Source organism: Talpa occidentalis, unplaced genomic scaffold (assembly GCF_014898055.3).
Source record: "Talpa occidentalis isolate TD23 unplaced genomic scaffold, MPIMG_talOcc4v2.1 talOcc4.13, whole genome shotgun sequence".
NCBI classification, from domain to species: Eukaryota; Metazoa; Chordata; class Mammalia; order Eulipotyphla; family Talpidae; genus Talpa; species Talpa occidentalis.
In genome coordinates, this window is record NW_023601322.1 from 14,913,691 (window position 1) to 14,919,692 (window position 6,002).

Below are 6,002 nucleotides of genomic sequence, written 5' to 3' on the forward strand. Positions count from 1 at the left end.
CCCAGCCTTCCCACTACACCTTAATTAGAGGACTTACCTGCTGAAACAGAAGATTACATAGGATCTGGAGTTTGACATGTGGTCATGTCTTACTTTGATATTCTGCTAAGTGGGAGCTAAGACAATAACTTATTTTCCAATTTAGTAACTCTGTCTCCATATTTAACTTCTACTTGTAACCTCTTTTTAAAGCTTTCTTGTACTACTTAAGTGTAGCCAGCAGGTGGCGCTTTCTACACTTTGAAGATATCCTTGCACAAGGTCAAAAGTTCATTAGGTATTTTTGTAATTTACACAAATTTTTAAATGAAGTACCTCTGATTTACATTCTTGTAAATTTTTTGACAGTTTAGGATTTCGCTCCTCAGGTCTGGTCATTAGTAGCTCTCCTACCACCAAAGTATCCATAGTCCTCTACCATAGTCCATTGTGCTCTTCCCCTGCCCCTTTTCTAGTGCCTCTCTCTCTCCCCGCAAATCATATATCTTATTTTTTGTTGCGCAGCTCCCCACTTCTAGTTACAAAATTTTGTAATAGTTATCTATTACCAACAAATAGTCACATATTATTGTTGACTCAAAAAGAATCAAATCACAAGACTAAACATTTCAGTGGTGAAGTTCTAAATGGCTTTACTTGAAATAATCCCCAAGAATTGGCTAGTGATGTTGGAAGAAACTCCTAACAAGGTTTTAGAAAAGTAAGGGCAGAGCTTGAATATCTACCACAAATATCCAAAACTAGACTTGAGAAAAGGATCTTTTTCTCAGAGACACCTTATCCTTAAAGTCCTTTTGAAAATGGATATAAAATGTTCCCCAGAGTCAACTTCATGTGTCGGAACTAATCCGAGAGAAGAGCGTTAGACTGAAACTAGAATCCTTTAATGTTACTGGGAAAAGCAAGCATGTCCTCATTTGTTCAAAGCAGATAACATTTTGTATATTTTTAGCAAAACAAGCTACTTGTACCGTTAATCAATTTCACTTTGTCACCAACTTCAAATGTTAAATGTGGAAAATGTAGCAGCAATATTCACATCCTGGCAGCTTTCCCTTCCCTTGCGGCCAGCACCGTGCATCATTCATGCAAGGTAATGAGAAGCCAACACCTTTACTGCCAGCTTTAAAAAATATCATACACCAAAGGCAAAGCTCAAGGACATGATGATCCTGGGGAGCTGCAGTGCGGGAGGGAGGGTTCTGAGAAAGCACTGGGTTGACCCTCCCAGGACATGATGGATGGTCCCGCCTCATCACCTACTGTCTGTAGGACTTGGAGCAAGTCATTGAGTCTCTGCTCTTCTTAAATGAAGAATCATTAATTCTTGCCTTTATTAATTCTGTGCTTTCTGGAAATGTGTGAGGGTAAAATGAAATAACTGATGGAAACATTATATTGTAAAATCACATGTACAATAAAAAAGCAGAATGAATTCTCCTGTTAAAAAAAAAAGAATCTATGTTCATCATAGTTTTTGAATATTTGCACATTTTCAATATTCATATTGTCAATCTCTTTCCCTAACTCAATAATTTGAGAATTTTTAGTAATGGTTTTCTATATAAAAATAACAGCTTCTACAATAACCACATCTTGAGACTTACTTTGCTAACAATAATTATAAAATTATTCTTTGGCTGATGGAATTAGAAGAGAAAGCTCTAAGATCTCATCTTGTCACATCAAGAATGCTTGTTTATATTTGAGAGTATTCAGATGTTGGTAGGTCAGTGATTTACCCAAGTGTTTCTAAAAATGCTTACACAGATACACACAGACACTATCAACAGCTGGTTTACCAAAAATAAATATTCTGAAGTGTAACATTTAAGAGAAAGAAAACTCTGTTATGGTAAAATAAATAAATAAAAGTCCCATCCAAGCTACCAGAGCTTCCTATCAGATTCTTAGTCCATACTGTTTATCAAATAAAGGCAACTCAGACAGATTATGCAGTTCAAGAAAATCTTTGAAAGCTCTATCATTAATACCAGATGGCAATATGATGAATGCCAGAAATATGGGTAGAGTTAGCACTCCTTTCCATTATTTTCAAATCCCTTTTCAAAAATTATATAGAGAAAAGCAAAAATATATATTGTGGTTACAATGTACACAGGAGCAAGATGTATAGTAACAATACCACAGAGGTTAGAGAAATGTAAGTGAATGTACCCTTGCAAGGCCCTTAGACATATAGTAGTTGTTTATGGCTTGAAGGTATACTTTGATAAGTTAGACATAAAATAAATACCTAAAGAAATAACAAAATAGCAAAACAGAATTATGCAGTCACTCACTGCTTAATGACATGTCAGTCGACAATGGATCACACATATGTTGGTGGTCCCTATATACAACCAGCATGTGTAGTAAAGCTGTACCATTTAGGTTTGTGTAAGTACACACAATGGTGAAATCACCTCAAATAGATTTCTCAGAATATCTCTGGCATCATTAAGTGATAAGTAACTGTAATTTTTTTTAAAGCTTTATTTATTTATTTATACAAGCACTGGGTATAGTCAGAAGCGTGGGAGGGTGAGAGAATTCACCAGAGCCAGAGCAGGGAGCAGAGCAGGCAGAAGGACCGAAGTACACTGCTGAGGGGAGCAGTGGGCGGCAGGAGAGATCTGCGTGCCATGTGGGACCCTCACCTGGCAGCCAGGGATCAAACTGGTGCTGCAGAGGCTGTAGGCAGCTTCGCAACACAACGCTCAACCGCTGTGCCACGGGGGAGGCCCAGTAACGGTAATTATAAGCCAATAAGGGAGAAAAATATATAGGATGATTTTTAAAAACCCTCAGTCCCTAAAATGCATAAAAACAGGGAAAAAGAGAACATAGGATAAAGCAGAAAATAGGAAATAGGTAGATTCAATCTTAATCATATAAATAATGGTCTAAAAATTTCAATGAAAATGCAAAGTTATCAGATTAAATGAAAAAGTAAGACCCAGTGGGACTCCCCAGTGGCCTAAGGGTTAAGTCTCAGCACTATCATCATTACAGCCTGAGTATGATCCCCAACCAGGAAGCTACCCACATGGCACAGCACACATTTCCTGTCTCACCTGCTGCTTCCCTCAGCAGTGCATTTCAGAAAAATCTGCCTGTCCTGCTCCCCATTCTGTCTCCAGTGAATCCTCTTACTTTCTTCCCCAACTATGGTCTACAGCCCAGTTATTCTATGCAAAAAAAAAGGAAGAAAAAGCAAGACCCAACTGCTATATATTAAAAAATTTTTATGTACAGACACATAGTTTAAAAGGACTGGGGAAAGACACTGTTAACATTAATTTTTAAAAACCTATAAAGACAATCATTAGGAAAACTGATTTTCATAGCAAATAATTTATCAGGGATAAAACAATCATATAAAAATATTAAATTCATCAGAACCTCATTTTCCTGGGGCCTCCCCGGTGGCACAGCGGTTGAGTGCTGGGTTGCAAAGCTGCCCGCGGCCTCTGCAGCGCCAGTTCAATCCCCGGCTGCTCCCCGGCCATAGGAGGAGGGTCCCACATGGCGCGCAGACCTCTCCTGCCGCCCACTGCTCCCCTCAGCAGTGTACTTCAGCCTGCCTGCTCTGCTCCCCACTCTGGCTCTGGTGAATTCTCACCCTCCTGCACTTCTGACTGTACCCAGTGCATGTATAAACAAAACAAACAAACAAACAAACAAATAAATAAAAACATGCCTCTATAAAAAAAAAGATGTAAATTAAAAAAAAAAAAGAACCTCATTTTCCTGAATGCTAATGCCTATTCAAAATACTTGAATCAAAAATTGATAAAACTGCAATGAGTAAAAGAATTCTGTAACAATTTAATAAATCCTCTCTACATAGTAAAACCCCAAGAAAAACTCTGAAATCTTGATTACTTGGGGTATTTTATTTCTTTTATTTTTTATTAAGATTTTATTTATTTATATAAGCACTGGGTACAGTCAGAAGCACAGGAGGGTGAGAGAATTCACCAGAGCCAGAGTGGGGAACAGAACAGGCAGACTGACGAAATACACTGCTGAGGGGAGCAGCGGGCATGGCAGGAGAGGTCTGTGCGCCATGTGGGACCCTTGCCGGTGGCCGGGGATTGAACCGACGCTGCAGAGGCTGCAGGCAGCTTTGCAGCCCAGCGCTCAACAGCTGCACCTCCGGGGAGGCCTGGTATTTTATTTCTTGTCCTGGATAGTTAAACAATTGTTGCTTATAATGATCCATTAATATGTCCATTTCTTAACGCATTTTTCTATATTACAGATTTCACAAAAGAAAAATTTTTATTAATGAAATTCAGCTTTGATGAAAGATATAAATCTACAGATTCATAAACACCTAAATCCCAAACATCATAAAAATAAATCTGTAGCTATATAATAAAAATTGCAGATCTCCAAAGACAAAATTATTTTAAAACAGCCCAAGAGAAGTCAATTTTAAATTTATAGTTCTAAAGACATAATTTCAGAAATTAAAAGCTCTACTTAGAAGGAATGTCTGAGAAGCATGAAAGTGAGTTTAAAAAAAAATTGGGCAAACCTAATCATTGACAATATAAAACAATAATATTCAAGCTGAAAGTTAAATTAGGAATTTGTTTAGAATTAATATATTTAAACATGCTGTGTTGTTTGGAAAGAGTGTATAGATATTTACTATTTTTGTTAACAGGGCAGTCCCTTGTAACAGGAAAAGGGGAGGTTCCAGGTTCCTGGCCTCACCCGAGGTAGGGAGGAGCTAAGCAGGGAGGAGAAGAAGCTGGAGAGGAGACTAGGAAAGAAGGAAGCAGGATGAAACTGGAAGTAGACCAGGAGGAGGCACATGTTGCAGAGACATGCGACGAAAGTGCAATTGCTTCTTGGTCCTGGACTGGTTGAAACAGATGTGGGTGAGAGACCCACGGGGAGGTTAACAATGGCAGCTTTTATCTTGATTTTGATTTTTCTCTTTTCTCCCAGACTTGTCTGGCTATTTCTGACCTTTTTCTATGGGTCCCTGCCAGAAGGTGCTTTAGACTTGGGGCAGGCTTTTGGGCCTGGCTTTGGGCCAACCCTGTTTGGCTGGACATTCACCCACAAAGGGATGGATAACTTCAGGAGCTTGATTTGCAAACTATATTCTTTGTCTTTTCTGTATTGCACACTAATTGTATTAAAGTTCCTTTCCATTAAAGGTCATATATGTTTTGTCTTGATGCAGTGGATGACAGAATCTATTTAGAATGGGCAGGTTTGGGAGTTCTGGGGTGCCCCTCTCCTTGCCCTGTAACATTTTTAGATGTTAAGCATGTAGAATTTTTGAGAATAATTAAAAGTATTTATAATAGAATGCTTAAATTACAAATAAGAAAAAAATAGAAAATTCAACCAATCCAAAAAAAAGATAGTAAAGGGATATGGGTAAGAATGGAATGAAGGGCCTCCTGGTGGCACAGGCAGTTGAGTGCAGCGCTGTGAAGCTGTCCGCAGCCTCTGCAGTGCCACATGGTGAGCAGACCTCTCCTGTCTCGCCCACTGCTCCCCTCAGCAGTGTATTTTGGTTCTGTTCCCCACTCTGTCTTGGGTGAATCTTCTCACCCTCCCACACATCTGGCCTGTACCCCGGTTCTTGTATAAAAATAATAAAAATAATAAATCTTAGAAAAAAAAAGAATGGAATGAAAAAAAAAAAAACAACAAAGTACAAAATAGTGCAAATAGTGAACTGTAGTGGGATACTCTTAAGAGTTCTCCAGACAAAAAACACTAGAACCTGGAGAAAATGTTTCTTATTGGGTTGTACTATCTGAGGGAACTCTGCAGACTCCATGCCTCTACACTTACACAGGAAAAAAAAAAAAAAAAAAAGAGCTGAAACAAAAGCAGGAAAGAAACAGGAAGCAAAGCATCAGGCAAGAAGCAAGCTTGAAAGGTGGGGCTTGCCCAGGGGCAGATACTATTAGTGGTCCACAGTTAACCTCTGGAAACAACCTTAGGACAGAAGTGAGGAGACAAAT